The sequence below is a fragment of the Adelges cooleyi genome, unplaced genomic scaffold (genome assembly GCF_023614345.1).
Source record: "Adelges cooleyi isolate 19-005CV unplaced genomic scaffold, UGA_ACOO_1.1 ACOO_flye_CR_arks_rails_tigmint_CR_PRNA_331, whole genome shotgun sequence".
In the NCBI taxonomy this organism is placed as follows: domain Eukaryota; kingdom Metazoa; phylum Arthropoda; class Insecta; order Hemiptera; family Adelgidae; genus Adelges; species Adelges cooleyi.
The window spans coordinates 32,649-52,951 of NW_026096004.1; the positions used below are offsets into that span (position 1 = coordinate 32,649).

General features: G+C 31.7%; 1 pseudogene; it reads left to right on the forward strand.

Annotated features, from left to right (window-relative positions):
* The first annotated feature begins 19,399 nt into the window (after nt 1–19,399).
* LOC126840044 (uncharacterized) lies at nt 19,400–19,937 on the forward strand (annotated as a pseudogene).
* Nucleotides 19,938–20,303: the final 366 nt, after the last annotated feature.

Here is a 20,303-nt window from a genome sequence, read left to right on the forward strand (position 1 = left end):
GTATACGCACTTAGTACTTACGCACTAAGTGAGGGGCTTTTGGTCCCCATAACCCTCTCCCCCTTGTGACCACCCCTGATTGTAACGCCTTTGTGTGTGTTGACAGAAAGGACACCTGAACAGAAGGGCCGAGTTTCGCAGATATCTGGACAAAACGGGAGTGCTAAACAGACTGACCGAACTCATGATAGACCTTTACGAAAACCCCGATTTGAAGTTCCCGACGAAGGAGTATACTTAATTGATCTACCGGTAGGTACGTTAGTCTGTTATGGTGACGATATATTTTTTTTAAAAGGTACGTGAGAAAAAGTCTGGTGGACGTTAATCCGGACGAAGAGGAAATGAAAAAACTGCGGCCCGCCCTAGAAGAGGCCAAGTCGTTCAAGGAGTTCTTGGCCAAAGAGAACAAAACTCTGAGGGATTTGTTCGCGAAAAAAGGTTACTCCCTTCCCCCGTTAGGCGACCACGGCGAAGAAGAAGTCTCTGTGGCCAACGAAAAAGAGTTTTCGCACATACAACACAGTCACGATTGAGAAACTAATACAAAATATGTAAAATATTATACAACCAATGAGTGCAACTAACTGCCGTAGCATTATAAAAAATTGGCTTATTAAAAAATGTTGTTTATAAAACATATATTACATAGTAATATATTACACAGTTAGTACATAATATATTCGGTCGAGTATTCACTGTTTATTAGTTTGTGTACCAATACATAATAGTAAACTTATCGTAAATCGGCAATAGGTCTCTGTCATATTTACAGGTATTAATTTACTTACAAATATTTTGAAATTTTGATACCATTTAAATAAAATAGGACAATCGAAAAAATTAATCGAACGGCAATCAAGTTTGCGAGTAAATGTTGCGCATTATAATATTTCAGAAACCAAACAGCAAAATTGCGATTGCAAAAAAATAAAAATTATTTTGATTTAAACTGACAAATAAGATGTTTAAAATAATTTCTTAAAAATACACATAATATTACTTCAAATATTTTTTTTTTGAAAATCACAACAAATATACAATGTAAATTGTGATATATCGTTGTCTTAATAATGATGTAACCAATACGAATATTCGTTTCACCGTGACTTTTCCTGTATACTTTCTCACACTTTCTGGACTTTCATCTTTTTTTTCAAAATCTACAAAAAGAATTCATGCATTTGAACAAGAAGTAAATAAGTAACAAGAGGATTTTTTCAAACAATTCAAGATTTTGATTTTAACTTTTTTCTTTTAATATTTCGTAATATTTTACCTCAAGCAACAATTCTTTTTAATATCATGCAAACAAAAATAGTTGATGTGACTTAATGTAATACAACAATTTTAGATTTTATTAATTACTTGAAAAATATGAGGAATAATCTAGAAAAAACTTAAGCACTTATGGTTATATGTAATAAAATAATAATAAAAACCTTTAACCGTAAAAATTATATACTCTCTCGTGCGGAGAGTATATAATTTTAATGGTTAGGGCCCCTAAATACCGACCATTTTTTCAGCCAAAACACATAATTTTTTGTTCATCGCACAGGGTGAACTATTAATCCAATAAGCAATCTAAAAACAGATATGAATTTGTCATGAAGTTTACTTGACATCGGTCAGAGCACTTTTTTCAATTATTAATTTAAGCCCTTTCCAAATTTGATTTTTATTAAATGTTCAAACGTGTTTTATGCGTAGTAGGAATAAGATATCAAAAAAGTACGCTGACCGATCTCAAGTAAATTTCATGACGAATTCAAATCTGTTTTCAGATTACTTATCGGATTACTGGTTCAGCCTGTGCGATGGACAAAAAATGAACTACTATATTAACTAAAATGTCTTTTACTCATAGACAAAATTATTTAAATTAAAAATAATACCATGAAGCTCATATAAATTAATCGGTAAATTAATTAACACGGTCGAAATTCAATGAAACTACTTTTTTCTTAAATATTGCCTATACAAAACTCCTTAAAAATGGTCGGTATCCAAGGGCCTTAAGGGTTTTTATTATTATTTTATGAGGAATAATTTTGATAAAATTTGGTCCAAGTCTGAACAATATTAAATACCGAAATACCATTAAGATTTAAAAGATAAAGAATAACTGAAGTTTCTGAAGACAAAAAATCAAGTATCGAAGGCTTTTTTTTAGAAATTATTGATGTACTGATATCAAAAACTAATGAAAGATTTTCCGAAATTAAAATTTTTTAAAATTTGAGAAGTTTGAAATCAGTTTCTAACCAGTTCTATAAACTCGTTGAAAGATTCATATGGTGAATATTTTGATTTTTCTGTACTAAAAAGTGAACTAACTATTATAAGTACACAATAGTATACTTATCAACTGAATGTCATAAAGTAAATATTTACGAACTTTTCATCTCAAATAAACTGGTCTTACTGAAGTTTATCACAAGTTACAAAATTAGGATCTTTAGTTTTAACAATTCCAGCAACAAGTGCAGGTGCTAAACGTTCATTTTCTGCATTGAAAAGAATACACACATATTTAAGAAAACTCCCAGTTGCAAAATAGACTTTCAGTGTTGTCGATCTTATCGATTGAAAAAAAATTACCGACCCAAACTCAAAATCAAAACAATTTTTATGATGACGTTATTGAAGATAAGTAAAAAAAAACCCCAGAAGAATAGATTTGAGTTTTAAAAGGAATTGTATTAAATAAAATTTACAATATTTAAACGTGGTTTAATTAAACATAATTTATATTTGTAATCAAATTTTCTAATGTTATAACTATTAAAAATAATAAAGGGACGAAATTTGGTTTTTACAGCATTGGTAATTATTATTCTAATGACTTTTAAAAAAATATCACTGCTTACATCCTTTTAATACCCACGCCACGCCACTGCCCGTATCTAAAAGTCGTTCTGAGCTGATAACACAGGCAATGTGTAACATGATGTGTGTAGATTTAATGTCTGTTGCCGCCACAAGCTGTCTGCTGCACGCGCAGTGGATATCTGCTGCCACTACCACGTCGCGAGCTGTAATCAGCGTTAATTTGTATGCTGTTGCTATCATCCAAATGCATTAATAACTGCAGCCCGTGCACTGCTGTCGGTGTCATCGACCTAGTTCCGATTGGGATGTCCCAAAGGCAGCACGGTGTGTGCTGTACGAATAATTATTATCATTAGGCTACCACTGTTATTATAAAATAAATAATTATAAAACTTCTGAAATTATACCATTTTGTTTTTGAATTCTAATTAATTTTTTTTTTCTTTGTTTTAATGATGGAAAAATTTGGAGAAGTCTGGCGTACGGTTTAATGGAGAAACTTGGAGCCATTCGAACGTACGCAAATGAAACTTTAGACAACGCGTTTTGGGCGATATTGTGTAGACTTGGGAAGATCATATTAAAAAAACGCGGAAATCTACAAATGCGAAAACTATTTAACCAACACCTGTCTTTTAGCAGTAAAATTTACGTATCACATCATGGTAAAAAGAGCAATTTGTGCCATGACTGGATATGAACCAGGTCGACTAGGGTCGGCAGTATTGTTGTTCGTCATATGGTATACTATTACCAGTCTTACAAAAATGTTTTTATAATTTTGCCTATTTTGTACCTATTCTATTTTATTTTTATTGTTTCGTACAATTAATTCATCGTATCTTATTTCTATTTTTATTTTACAGGTGCAGAACTTAATAAGAAAGTTAGCGCGATGAACTTCTACACATATCGGCTGATGATTCGTGCAAATGAAGAAAACAACATTCTCCGATGCCGATTCAACAAGTACATTTATGCTTTCACTTTTTGGGAAGTGGTACTCAGTGTGTCATTCTATTGGTGACATGCATGGTGTATCAAAATCTACTGTTTGTCGTGTAGTAAGAAATGTGGCAAAAGCTATAAATGAGGTACTTTTTGCACAATTGGTTCGATGGCCTAATGATATGGTAACTGTTGTTCAACGTTTCCATAGTATTCACTTCAATACCCTTAGTCGTAGGTTGTGTTGATGGGACTTTAATAAAAATTGATGCACCATCGATAAATGAACCGGTGTTTGTTGATAGGCATGGCAATCATTCTGTTACGTGTAGAGCAGTTTGTGGACCAACTATGCAATTTTATTATGTACATGCAAACTGGCCAGGCTCAGTACATGGCGCAACCGTCTTGTCTTACGCAATAGTTTATTATGGAATAAAATTGAATCAGGTTGGAGACCAATTAAAAATGGTATTATACTTGGCGATATTGCATATCCTTTAAGAGATTGGCTAATACCACCTACTATAAGAAACCCAAACGATGCAGCAGAAATGTCATTTGTTCGACGTCATAAAAAAACAAGACAAATAATTGAAAATGCGTTTGGAATTTTAAAAGAAAAGTTTGCATGCCTAAATTACATGAGACTTGGACCAGAATTAACCTGCAATATATTTCAAGCATGTGCTGTCTTATGTAATTTAGCTAGGGAGAGCGATGAAGATATTATGTTGGAGGAATATGAAAATAACAGTAGCAATGATGGATGAACTAAATGATGATGAACCAGACAGAGAATTACAAAATTTTTCGTTAGGGAATGGAGAACATCAAAATTAATTCGTGTCTTTGTGTATTTCTTCTTTTCATCTAAAAAAATATATTTTATGCTCGCGCTGTGATAACTTTATTTTGCATTAACTTGGGTAAATTTATTTTTTATTTTAAGTTTACATTTTAGACGGTGGACCATCAGTACTAATCTGCTGTGATTCGAATGATAATATAACAGTTATACATTGGTTCACGTTACAATTTCATATTAATATTATTGTTAATACTAAAATGTTTTAAATAATAATTAAAAATCATGAATGATGACTTCGGACCAGGAGCTAATGGACTGGATGTCAACATCATTCATTCATGATGTTGAACCAATGGACTGGGAACTATCCATAGTCATTCAAGATGTTATAAAAATGGACGGAGAGCCCATTGACTGGATGCCAAGTTCCTCGGACTTCGGGTGCTAATACTTTTTATTATGACTAGATCAAATCGTTCCACTCTCCAAAGCCAACATAGAGGAGTTAAGGAAGGTGCATCGCAGAGTAGCGCTGAGGAGCATATACGCCTACCGCACGGTATCACACGACGCAGCCAACATACTGGCATCGATTCTGCCGATCGATCTGCTGGCGTTAGAGCGAGAAGAGGCATTCCACCTCCGCCGGCAAGCAGAAGAGGAACGAGGACCACAAGTCCCCCTCAGGACCGCTACTCTCGATAAGTGGGAGAGGCGACTTCGAACAGCTACATGTGGCGAGTGGACGAGGTCCCTCGTCACTGACCTACGGGACTATGTGCTATCGGCTCACTCAGTTGATGTCCGGGCATGGGTGTTTTAACCAATTCCTTCACAGGATAGGTAAGGCACCCAGTCCAGCATGCTCTCACTGTGATAGCATGATGGACAATGCCCGCCACACACTCGTGGATTGCCCCGCCTGGATGTCCCAAAGGCGGGATTTACACGAAGTGATTGGCGCAGTTGATCCGAGTACGCTTGCGACGCACATGATTTCCACGCCGGATTCATGGAACGCAGTTGCCAGCTTCGCGGAATCAGTCCTGAGGGCAAAGGAGGAGGCGGAGAGGGCCAGACAACGTCCAGGGGTATGAACGCGGTGGTCAAGGGCGGTGGTAGACACCCATTTTGACTTTTGAAATGGACATATAAAAATATAGTAGGCGCCCTATAAATATATTTTTTCCCGCGCCCCTTAGAGGTGGCCAGTACGGGCCTGTTGAAGTGTCATCATAATTATAACGTGTTTAATATTTTAAATTACAATGTCGAAAACTCAGTTCACCAATACTGAGGATGCACTGTTAATTGCAGAAGTAGGTAAAAACCATGTGTTATTCGACAGTTCAAATGAAAAACATTAATACATACATTTTAAAGACGTCATCTGGAATAATATTTCTTCAATTGTTGGAAAAAGTAGTAAGTACAAATAATTATAAGATATAAAAATAAAAACAAATTGTATTTAAAATTTTAAATAATAGACTTATATACTAATATTATAGCTAAAGTTTGTAAAACACGCTGGAGAAATATAAGAGATACTTATATGAGGAATAAAAAAACAATACTTAGATTACATACTAAATTTAAACAGCTTGCGTACGAGTCCGCAATACTACGGGATACATTTTTTATGTATCTAAGGTGTTATTTTCGTTATGATAACCGGTGCCGATTTTCCGTTTGTGTGCCAAAGCAAAGACATAAAAATGTCAAAAATAGGAACAGGATCATCAGCTTTATCGAAGAAAGCTAAGTGGGCATTAGCTGAAAATTTATCATTTTTGAATAGCGTATAATATGAAATAAAGTAAGTACTTTTACTAATAACAATACTTTAAGATGTTTCATTAAATAAAACATATATAATATGTAATCTAAATAACTAGGTTTACATTGTCTCCTTGTCTCCTATGATGCTATGCCACTGCCAATACCCAACTAATATTTCTTATAATTCTGTTGATTTAAATTTTTACATTTTTTAAATCAACTAATAAAGCAACTAACATTTGTTCAAACATTTTTTCAATAAGTATTTCTCAAGCACACCATTTACACGAATAGTTAAATATGTTAAGTACTACATTAATAATTACCATATTTCTTCGGTTTCCAAAACCGGTAGAACATAATATTCATATTTATTTTCGCAATGTCTAATTTAGTTGTCAAAGTTACTATAAAAGATTTTGAAATAATGATAGACAAACGGTTCTTATCTACAGATTACTTAGATTACATGTTATTTACTATATTTAATTTTGATATAGAGTATGGTAACACGTCAAATTGTTTTTATGCGATGTAATTAAACTACTAGTCTTTATAGTAACGATTTAAAATATTAAGAAATAGAGTCAAAAAATCAAATATTTACAGAACTACTACGAACCAGACTATTATGATTCGGACTTAGCTAAGCAAGGCGAAGCAGCTGGGAGATGCTATTTTGCTGAGAAAACTAAAGAGGAACCCCCCGACAGGGAATAGCCTTTAGTGTACGAACGTCAACCACAGACCGAAAATCAAGCATGTATACCTTTAAAAATAATAATAACTAAAGATAATATTATAAGGATTAAAGTCTGATGTGCAATTATTGTAGTTAGTACAGTTATAGCTAATTAATAAGTGAAAATAAAAAATAAAACGCTAACATATTTTTTAATGTTTTGTCTACATATTTATGTAATTAAAAACATATGTTGTCATTTAAAAAAACCAAAAATCCCCCTTTTTGGCTTATACGGATTGGTGATAAAAATTTTCAAAATATTGAAAAATGTAGTAAAGTATGTAACTAAAAGTTTAGAAAAAAAAATTCTTAAAATATTCATATTTTCAGAGAAAATGAGTGTCTTACGTTAGTTGGATCACCTTGTATAGCCTATGTTGTTATATTCAATATTATAATTTGCTGACTGAAACAGGGAACATGATATAGTATCACTGGTTTATGGATATACCCAGTGTAATTTGTGTCATCGGTGTGAAACAAACGTCCGTTATTTTTAGTATATTGCTTACGCCGTATAATGATTAGTGCCCATAATTTCAAATTACTACATTATTTGTAGTGATGAGTATGGGTGCCTCTATCTGAGCCTAGGAGTGATATTTGGATTTAAAATTAATAAAAGTGGTGTTATATTAGATAAAAAAAAGTTTTCTGTCGAGCATGTAAGAATCCACTTGCTTATAGTGGAAATACATCGAATTTAAAATTTACATTTAAAACAGTTGTTCAAGTGTGAAACCAAAAATAAACACTAGCAGTATTGCGACTTATTTCAAAGGACCAAAAACAAAACTACTTCTTAACAGTAAAAGGAACAAGGAATTTACGAAGGATTTGATAAAATGTATAGTTGAGATCTAAGACCCTTGAATGTTTTAGGAAAAGAAGACTTTCGTGAATTTTTGGATTTAGGTATTTTCGAGTACATTGCACCTAGTAGACAAACGATTACACGGTTAATTGAACATGCAGTACTTTTGGAAAGGAATAATTTTAAGAATTATTTATCAAATATTTTTCATATTAGGTTGACCATAGATTTTTGGACTATAGAGTATGTAAAACTGTAGTATTCGGACGAGCAGGGCCGAGCAGCCATTTTCCCGTGAATGGAAGGCCAATAACACAAAACAACCATCACTGTTTTAATAAACTGTATATAATATAAATTCAGATGTATAGTATCTAGATATATAATTTATAGCGGTCGTCACCAAAGAACGGGTTCCTATACAGTATAGTATGGAAGTGCAGTATTTACAAATTCGGATATAACTCATTATAATAATATATTATGTGCACGGAGAGGAGACATACTCTCTTTTAAGCACTACTCCCGATCAAACAGCTATACGATATTAATATATATGTACACTTGACTCCTTTTATTTAGCTACTACGTTTAGGTTTATATTTATGTGTATAAAAAATAAGATAATCAGTTTGACATAAAACATTTATTTGTATCAGTTGTTGTTTAATCGTGTTAATTTACCACTCATTTCATATTAATATTGAATTCAAACTCTCAGCGTATCCATTATTGTGTCTGTGGGGGTAAATACAGTGTAACGCGTCTAGTATAATACAAATATTCGAGAACGTCCGTTAACAAATCCATGTTCTTTTTGACTGTGAAATGATTTTGCCCATAACTCCTGCATAACGCCTTATGTAGAGCACCGATTCTGACTCCTTCGTGATCAACAACAGCAAGGTCGTGAACAAACTTCAAAAGAGAATCAAAACACCTTCCTGTAGACATTTTTCTACCGTAAACACTGGCAATAGGTTTCGCAATTATTATTTGCAATTAGTTAAAAAGAAAAACAATATGTTTACTATGATGATGTCTTGGTGATATAGTTATAGCTGTATGGTAATCTGTTTTTTAGAGCCTGAATATAATATAAATCTATGTCTCCACCGAATGATTTTAGAAAAATTCCTACTAATTGTAACAATATATATTATGTTTCAATCAATTAATCTATAAATTATAATCTCGAGTTGGAATGACTATTACAACTATATAATTTTGTTTTCTAGAATGGCATTGTTATAGTGAGTACAATTTTTTAAATATCTCGAATCAAAGTGCATGTATCAACTTTAACCGTCGAAATTATACAATTCATTTAAAATCATAATACTGCATTATACTACAATAATGTAATAATAATACGCCGTATTAGAAGCGTCTTAATTTTTTTTATTTAAGTAATTAAAAACTGAATAAAGTACATTTTTAAGTCTAATTAGACGTGTGTTAGCCTCTAAACCGATATTTTTATTATAAAATAAATACATGAATATTGATCGTTTATAATTGCTTACAAAATCTAGGAACATATTGCACAGAGTCAAAATCAAACGCTGTGTACCAGAGATCCGATTTCCGCAAATAAAAGGTTTTCTACTCCTTACTTCTTTCTACATAGAACTAATTTGGTTACTTTCAGAAAAGTGCGTTTTGTTTATTAACATTGAAAAGTTACTCTTTTTTTTTTTTAATAAAAAAGCGTGACCATTTTGATCAAATTTTTGTGTATGAAATACGTTTGGTGTATGGTTTGTAATCTATAATCTGGCTACATAAAGAAATAGGTCATGTGGTTAAAAGTTATTTTGGTAGTCCTTAGTACAGACACAAAATATTTTTTTAAACATAATTGTAATAGGGAACTTCTTACAGGGAGCAGCAAATATTAAGGATTTTTCACTTTTAATAAGAAACTAAGTTGGAGAGCTGGTGCTATGAAACAATACTTGGAATAGAAAATATTTTGACCCAATTTGAGTTCAGATCAAGACTAACAGATGAACTTATTGGCAATTTCACCTGCATAAAAAAGGCTGCAATTCTCTCCTTGAACAAAGAAATAAAAAAAAATTAAAACTAACTACCAACAATACTTTCACTGGTATTGACCACATGCCAAAATTCATTGAAAAGTATAGAATATGTAAAATGTGTAGCACAAAGGCTAAAGAAAAAAGATCAAATATAATGTGCTCTTTATGTGAAGTAATACTGTGCAAAAAATGTTTTGAACCCTACCACAAACCCATCTAAGACAAGACTGGTTATATTTTATTACTATTATACTAATTATACAGGGTGGGCCACGGGAATAAGGACAAAAATAGATAGGTGTTTCTCAACACTGAATGGGAGTAGGCAGGTCTAGATAAGCTCATTCGATCCGTCAGATAATGCCATTTAGTATAGCTATATCACTATGGCGCAGTGGAGTGTAGTTTACCGTGTGTTTGCGTACTACGCGGCTGTGAAAAACAATGAATCGATAGTTAAGGCGCAGCGTGTCCGCTGCCAACGAATAGGGTCAAGAATAGATAGACATAACTCAGTATATTTTAGATGTACAAACATCTTATTAATATTTTATGGTATGTAAATGAGTGTCATTTCATTTTTTTAAAATTACATCAGACATATGATGGCCATCTTCTTTATAGCATGAAACAAGTCCGACGTTGAAGTAAAATCTTAATGCACGTTGCATCTTAACTATCGATTCATTGTTTTTCACAACCGCGTCGTACGCAAACACACGGTGAACAACACTCCACTGCGCCATAGTGATAACTAAATGGCATTATCTGACGGATCGAATGAGCTTATCTAGACCTAGATCTACTCCCATTCAGTGTTGAGAAAACCCCATCTATTTTTATCCCAATTCCGGTGGCCCATCCTGTACTATTATATTTGAATAGTTTAAAATATATAATTATAAGTTTCTGCAAGTGAAATTGCCAATAAGTTCATCTGTTAGTCTTGATCTGAACTCTAAATGGGTTATATTTTTTTTTTGTGATTGTTGCAACTGTTTATATATAAAATATAAGAATTAACAATTATAGAGTTCCTAAATTTAAAATGTACATTATGTGAAGTAACACTGTACAATAAGTGTTTTGAACCCTACCAAAGCAATCAACTAAACTAAATTACTATGTTTTTATTTTTTTATTTTGTTAGACATTTATTGTTTTTTTTTTTTTATTAAATTGTGATATTATTATATTATTTACATAATTATTATATATTTGTACAAGTTTTTGTGAGTTTAATATACATTTATTTATTATTATGTAAGTGGGAAATATATTACCATTGCCCTTTATGTAAATGTCTTTGTTATAAAGGAGCAAAGGAAAATTATTTTCCCACCACTTTTCCAACTATACAAAGCAAATTATAATTTTTTTGATATTTTCCCCAAAATCCATGTACTGCATAATATATGTGTATCAATTTTCAGAATTTTCAAATATATTTATTCGTTTTGCCCTATAAAGGGTTAAGATAATGCATTTATTTAATTTGGAATACCTGGCGTCATCAGCAATGTTTTGGTTTTTTATACAACATTTGTTTTATCAAATTAACACCTCGTATGATCAATCTTACCAAAATCCTGCAAGCAATCATTTGTAGTGCATTCCGGATAACGGACATTCCGCTCAAGTGAACAAATAGTACGACGAATGGGATCATAACTAAAGAACAAGGCGAAACCATGTATAAAGTTAAAAACTAAACTAAAATTTCCAACTAATGTATACGAACATTGTTGATGACTTTTTAGAGTGTTATAGTAATTTGACGCCGTAAGCGTGAATCTAGCGACGCTTTTCGAAAAAGCTTATAACACTGTAACGAACGTCCGGCAAATTTTTTAAACGGTCGATAATGACTAACAAAATTGTTGAATACTTTTGGTTGACATCTGTTACAAGATGACCGCCAAGTTCACATACGTCCACAATTATTAATTTTGTTGGATTTCAGCTGCTGAATGCAAAGAAGTGGCGTAATCTACGTCCAGTGTTTATGCGTAAAATGAAACCTCCACCTAGTAGAGCTGTCGCAAAAAAAAGCATACTATTTAGAAAATGCCATGCAATTCGGTTAACCATTTATAAAAACATCGGCTCTTCCTTTATCCGAAAATGTGCCGCCAGTATCACTGAGCTCAACTGGTGATGAAAAACTTACTGAAAAACATGTGAGGATAGTGTCCTACACAACCACCAACCTCCAATTCTTCAGTACTTTCATAGCTGTCTCAACAAACAAGTGACCGACCAGAAGAGTTTTCGTCATCTAGACAATTTAAGAAAAAGTTGACAGTAAAAAATAAATCAGCAGCACTCAGATCAGTGTATAGCTGAACACTTAGAGCAAAAAAACGAGATTAAAAGCGAACCAGGTAGAGTGTAGCTCTCAAAAAAATGATAAGCAGCCGGGACTTAAAACGTTCCTACTGAGTTTAGTATCAGAACTAGAAGTACTTAATGATTACCAAATTAAATTGTTCAAACGTCGGGTTTTCGGTATCATTGATTATTTCATAAGGTGTATTTGGTTCTTAACCAATTTTTCTTAAAATTCAAGCAATGTTTTTAACACTTAACTAAGTAAGAAACATTATATTTCGTTAACTTTGTTTGTGTCAAATGTGCCACGTCCGTATTAATATAGTTTTTTTGTTGTCGTTCGGTATTCGTCCGTTACATTTAAAATAAAGTTGCAAACTAATTTTGCCTTGTTTTTTTATTCAGTGTCAATTGCACTAATTGCAGTAGGATACTAGGCATTTATTGTTACTAATTAACTTTAAAGTCTACAGTGATAAAAATCTACAGCACATAGTTCCTAGTCAAATTATTGTACAAAAAGTTGTTACATTTTTATTACCCATTATTGTTGTTTATATGTGTTTTAGTTTTATTTTAGGCTAAGGTAGCAGTGTTGGCCAGCAGCTCTACAATATTTGTAATCTGTGAAATTGTATTATATTATTTTATTCCAATTCAATATTTATTTAACTGTTTTTGTGTTTGTGAATTATTATTCACAAGCAATATTCAATTATTAATTCTTGTTTAGCCAAAAGGGCTATTTGTTTTTTGTTATTGAATATTATTATCATTGCTATCAAAATTTGAGTTACATTTATTTAGTTTTAGTAACCATTACACACCCACATAGTACACTAATTACACACACACAGACTAACCGGTAAGTTAGAGCAATTGGTGACCCAGTAAGCGGCCAAACACTGTTCGCCCTGGGCCCGACAGGCACCATGTAGCGGTTAACGGCGTCGCAAAAAAAGGTCGTCCAATAAATGTTTTAAAATCATCTAACGTACTAAAAAAAAAGTCTGTTTTAAAGAAATTTTCACAAGCCAAATTAAGTCTTAAACCATTCACGCATATTCCGTTTTAGAAAATTTACTTAAAATAATTGATTCTAAACTTGATGAATGTTCTAAAAATAATAAGACCATCGAGAAAACTAAGAAATTTTATGAGTTATTACCTTTTTTTGCGCAAAAAACATTAATATAAATAATAATACATTCATGTTAAAATAAACTTAATTCATTAAAATGGAATTACTATGTAAAAAAATAACATATTCTACATTTTTAGGATGTAATTTGTTTGATACGTTTTCATGAATCATCATACAATTTACAAGTTATAACGTCAATTATTTCATAGACTTTCATGCCATGTAGGTACTTTGTTCAGTAAGATAACGTATACTGATTATTTAAATAAAGTTTAAATTATTTTAACAAGCAGTTGATAAAATAATAGCAGTAAACAAAAAATTTTTTTTTTTAGGTATTGCAGTATTTATTGACTGTAAATTAAACAACAGGCGGAGAGTTACAAATGTTATTCAAGATTATCTATTAAATCTAGGTGCAAAAACAGAAAAAACATTCAATCGTAAGGTAATTAATTAACTTTGAATTTATAACAATGTTTCTATGAATATAGGTGTTGATAGTGAATTTTAATTATAATCAAATTTAATTTTCAGGTGACTCTCGTTGTGTTTCATGATGGACTTCAAGCAACCTACCATAAAGCCATCGAACGTAAGGTTCTCTATACCTAACTTAAAATTTCATATTGCGTACGAGTCCGCAACCACGGGAGGAAATAAGGATATGTGGACTGATCAGCAAGTGGACCAAACCCAAACCCATCCTCGCCCCAATGTCTCATTAAACCATCGTTTCTTTGTTTTCTTCTGTTTACCCAAAACTGTTTATGATACTGACTTTAATGAGCCTTTTACTTTTTTCCATTTTACGTCAATTGACACCCTACTACCTAATCGTACGATTTTTAACTGTTCATTTTTAACTGCTTTTAAAAAACAAACTTTTTTCTTCGGCCTCATCATATCTATCCAACATAGTTCTTGTAGATCGAATAGGATCAGAGTCACTATCTGCCCCTTCTAGAGTCCGAACATCTTGAATACAGTTGCTGAATCTCAAATTTATTAATACATGATCAATTTAGTTTATAGAATTTCCGTTAACGATCTCCAAGTTCCTTTATGTATCATTGTATGCGGAAACATTGTACTTTTAACTACCAAACCTCTTTCAGTTGCTAAATCAGTTTGTCTTAGTCTATTATCATTACTACTGTGCATTATTTAAATAAAAATATATTTTTTTAAAACAAATTTAAATTACAATTCTTATCATTAATAACATTAGCCAAACGGAATGAAATAAGTGATATCTTATTATTATTATTCTGTAGTCCAACCAAATAACAATAACACTATAAAAGTAATTAGTAAATAGGCAACAGTAGTTGTCTGCTCACTGCTGTAGCCATTAGTAATCAAGTTAAAAATTTGAATTTAAATGAAATTATTATAATTTCCAGTCTTGGATCTAATAAGTTATTTTCTTTCACGCCAAAGAAATTTTGAGATTTTTTGCTTTGACGTCTGACCGAAGACCTTCAACCTCGACTTAGGACGAATTAAAAAAGGTTTTAGGTAGTAAAAGGTCAGGGGTAGGAGAGTATTTGATTTAAAAAAAAACTACTGGAACAATAAGCCTAATTAGCACAACTAAACAATAGAGTACACAAGTCACAAACCAGCAAAAAGTGCTATAAAACGAATGAGGACTACCATTATATTTCATTCGTCAAAAGTAATTTGTAATAATTTGCGTAAAATGTCTGTTTACCATATTTGTTTCATAAAATAAAAACTATTTTTCTAACATCACATCTTACGACGTGTTTAGTGTTTTAGTGGTAGGCCAAATAAAGATATTAATATGTGTTCTGAACGGTCTAAAAGAAGGAAAACCATAGAGCTGAGATCGAATGTACCACCAGAACAAATATTGCATGCTGCATCTTCTAGCTTTTTTTAATGAAGGTAATATTTCGTCTGGTACATTAGCGAAAGAATAGTTAAGTTCGCCTTCTAGAACTACAAAACTTTAAATAGATGGAAACGATCGGATATTAATCGAACTGAAATGTCACATGAAGAAGCTTTAGCCTTATCACAGAATGTAATTTATCTTGAGATACCTATAATAAAACACGTGAAATAGCTAAAAAAAAAATCGGTCATTGTCTTTTTCCTTTATATAATAAAATATTAGTAGCAAAAAAAGAAATTTACCCAACCACTACACGGAACATCAGAAGGGTATTGATTAATATTACTAATACGCCCGAGGGTGGCAGTTTCTTTTTTGTAAATAAGGTATGGATGGCTAGCGACCTATCAGGTGCAGTTGTATGAAAAAATCCTAAGCCATCCATTAGAAGTTTTTGTCGACCTATCAAGCTACTTACTACGGACTAAAGAAACAACAGACACTAATAGAAAGAACAAGAAAATAATGTAGCGGAGGAAATAAATCTACTTAATGAATTTGTGTGTAAGAATATCATCATAAATTACAAACTACAAATGAAAATGGTTGGTGGAAAGATAATTTACATATTACATTTTTAATTGTATTTATACAATATTATAAAATACTATTTATGTTAGTTTATACTAATTAATCATTTTTTTTAGGTCTGCAATGCCTTAACATATTCATATTTTCAGTGTTTCATTCGCTATTCAAAAATTTCCGAAATGAGTGATATAAAACAAAGAAAAGAAAAGAAAAGATGAAAATGCATTTCGTTTTGTTTTGAGTCCTCTTCAATGTCGAATAAAATGAATGGAGTGCATTTTACATATTACGCACCCCGTTTAGACATTAGGGAAATGGAGAATGTCTGCAAAAAATGGTGATAAGGAGAAAATGGAAGAACAAATAGAAAGAAATCAATAAGAATTTTGTGAAAGAACTGGATTATTATTAGATACCTATTCCAAAATAAGGATTTGGAAACAGTAATGACGGAAATACTGCAAGACGACATTTCAGTGACCCACTTTTAGCATCTGAAGTAACTAGGGTAGACTTAGATTTAATTTATCGCTTTGCAAATATTTCAGATTTATTAGCTAGTGGATTAAAAATAAATTATGATAATTTTGAACAGTTTTGTAGTATACATATTATTAAAATTATGTTTTTCTGAAATGACATTAAAGCCGTTTTGTCATTCACGTGCCACCTAGAAAGCCAATCAGGACATGCTATTATTTTAAAAGATCCTTATTTATTGTTTAGATCGCTTATTTTCATATCCAATACGCGTAATTTTATCTTTTTTAGAAATATGCAAATTGCATATGTAGTTTACATATTAGCATAATATTTGATTTGCATATTAAGCGCATAAGTATGCAAGTTCGATATGCAGGGCTCATTCGATTTCTCATTTTTTTTAAGATTTACAGTATGATTTGTTTGTTAAAAATAACAAATATTTCATGGATTTATTTAAAAATCAACAAACTAAAATCGCATAAGATGGCGGATGGCTTCCAAGCACAAACGACAACAGCGTTGGTATGTATGTGGAAGATGGAAGGCGGATCCCCGAGGTGTGTATTATATTATAGTATGCAAGGATAAACGAAAAATTAATTAACCTGAAGAAAGACAACGAAGGAATTCGTTGCCGTCGGTTTGTACGTTGACAGAAACGTAGCACGGTCGGCTCTAACCGACGTCAGGTACATAGCGAGGAGTTTAGAAAGTTTTTTTTACCGTTAAAAAAAATCTCAGGCTGGGTATTGTCCAATTACCCGTTTGTAGCCAAACACAAATGTCTCTAAATTCATTTAGCTGTAATCAATTTGAGATTTGTTTTAGTGTCATACGACGAGCTGATAAAAAAATAAAAATTAATCTGGTTGTTATATTTAAAATCCGTCGCGTCTGGCAACCGCAGTTACTTTTACTTAAAACTTGATCGACTTATAAGATTGTCCTGTACCTCACAAGCACATCAATAATAAAATAGAGACTATGCATTGTTTTTAGCACCTATGTTTATTGCAAAATCACAAAACTTATAGTTCATAATTTAGATAAAATATACTAGATTATTAAGTTATTAGTTGATACATTATTATTTTAACATGTTTATTATAACTTTATTAAACACTAACAGTGGTTGGTCAACCATAATAATTTCCAATGTGGCACTACGCTTTAAGTTTGCAAGCCGATTAATTCTGGAATTTAATTTTGTACAAGTATGCCTTTCGTTTTGTCAAATATTTGAAACATTATATCATACCAATTACATGTTACACTAACAGTAATAACTCTTAAACTAAGCCTTTAAATTCACATTTGGAAGTAGTATTCATGGACACTCCCTTCCTACACGTAGGCATGTTTAGTTCTTATATTCAGCCCATTTACTTATTGCATTATTATTTTGTACACAAATTGTAAATGTCTTTATTTTAACAAAATAAAAAGGTAGTACACAATATTACTCTCAAGTACAGTTTAATGTACGTATATACACAATTTTGGTAAACGACCAAATGATTTTTCTCATCAAACTATGTGCCTAATATACATAGTACTAGTAAACACAAATTCACTCCGTTATGAAGAAAAAAAAACGGTCGACCTCGTAAGCGCGTTATGAAAGTGTACTAAACGGATGTATCTGTTGGTCGACGATTATAATGATTTTCAATAACGTAAAAAAACAAACCGATAGTTAAACATATTAAGTACAAATTAAGGGATGTAATGTAAAAGTCGTAATTATTATTTTAAGACGACTGCTCGGATTTGTCGAAATCGGTTATGACAAAACAGCTATGCAGAAAAAGCAAGGCGACTACTTTGTTACGGTGAATCGTAAACGGCATTCGTCTTTGGTCTGTGAAAAATGACTGCGAACAAAAAAATTATTTCCTACACGTAAAAATATGATTCTGTTATCTGTTATTCCGTTATCGCTCATGAGCCGTTGCGTTCAACAGACGCTGCCCGCAAAACACCGTCATGTCATTTTAACCATGTATTTTTACTTCCATGAATATTTCTGTCCCAGAGTCCCTGTCCAAGTGTAAAATCGCAACTTTTGGAATCACTGAAACTAAATCACTTTAGTAACATTTAATCAAGGTTTATAGATTATATAATCCCATTTTTCACGCGTGAATACTAAAATTAAAATATCATCCTATGACTTATCCTGTTATGCCCAAACATAAAGAATATTTTAATGGGATTAAATGTAACTGAAGTGATTTAGTTTCAGTGATTCCAAAAGTTGCGATTTTACACTTATCCCCCTTTGCCCGAACACCACAGAATTATTATCTTTTTAAACTTATACAAGACAAATTATTACCGACTTTAAATTATTTATTTATTTTAATAATTGAATGGTTTATTGTAAAATATTGATGAGACCCGCTTAAAACTAATATAAAAAATTCTAATAAAACTGTGTTCAAATTTTTATTTTTATACAATGACCTATTTTAATAAACCATTTAGGTATTAGTATAAATTCACTTTACCGGACATCGTTTTTTTACTTAGGGTTGTCCGATTTCAATTCTGTAAAGAGATTTGAGCTCTTTGGCTACTTTACTATGTTATGTAAGAAACCGATTTTCATTGTAACATTTTAGTTTCATGTAATTAAATAAATTAAATTCGCAATTTTTAGTATTATAAGTCCAGGGGGCCTATTCTTGAAATCATTCTACTGTTTGTCGCATGCGATAAACACGTTTGTCGCACGAATTAAAAAAAGCTATTCTTGAAAAGTGACAAAATTTAGTCGAATAAAATACCTTCGACTATTTGTTGACTGGGTACAAAGTCGGTGACAAACCTTTATCGCATGATAATTTATGAAATTTGATATGAAACAGTTGATATTGCTGTTGATAATAAAATAATATATTAAACTATGATTTTTAATCAATGCAAAGTGTGTTATTTTCTCGTATACATTTTTAATATTTACATAACCCTGTGTTATATTAATACTATGTACTAACTACAATGGCTAATTTTGATGAAATGGCTATGTTATTTGGTATTAATGACATTGAAAATCACGAAAATAATATAAATAAAAGGCAAATCCAAAGACGAGAAATTATTTCGGATCCATTTTTATTGTCAGACAGACCATTTGTTACAAACTTTAGACTTACTAAAGACATTGTTAAATATTTGATTGAGCTATTAAGACCTCATATAGTTACTAACAGTCGTTCGTCCGCGATTGATTTGAATACAAAAGTAAGTATAATATCCTCGTTGGCATTTAGTTGACTATTTTTGTTTGTTATTTAATATATTATTAACTATTAATAAACACATTTTTTTTTTGTTCAGATTTTTATAACTGAATTTTTTGGCTACTGGGTCATATCAGTCGCCTATTGGAAACGGTAAATTCACAGCTTTGTCACAACCTTCAGTATCCCGTTGCATAAGTGAGGTTGTGGCTGCACTAAACAAGCCGGAAATATTCAATGATTGGGTTAAGTTTCCGCAAAATATAAATGAGCTCACCGAAATCCGTAATGAGTAAATCATTGTTTTGATGGTGGTTATCAATGCATATAATATATCTGTAATGTTCGGGCAAAGGGGGATAAGTGTAAAATCGCAACTTTTGGAATCACTGAAACTAAAGCACTCCATTTACATTTAATCCCATTTTTCACGTGTGAATACTAAAATTAAAATATCATCCTATGACTTATCCTGTTATGCCCAAACGTAAAGAATATTTTAATGGGATTAAATGTAACTGAAGTGATTTAGTTTCAGTGATTCCAAAAGTTGCGATTTTACACTTATCCCCCTTTGCCCGAACACCACAGATATATCTGTATATATTATTATATCAATATTATATATAAATATGTGATTGTTATAAACTCATATTATTCTC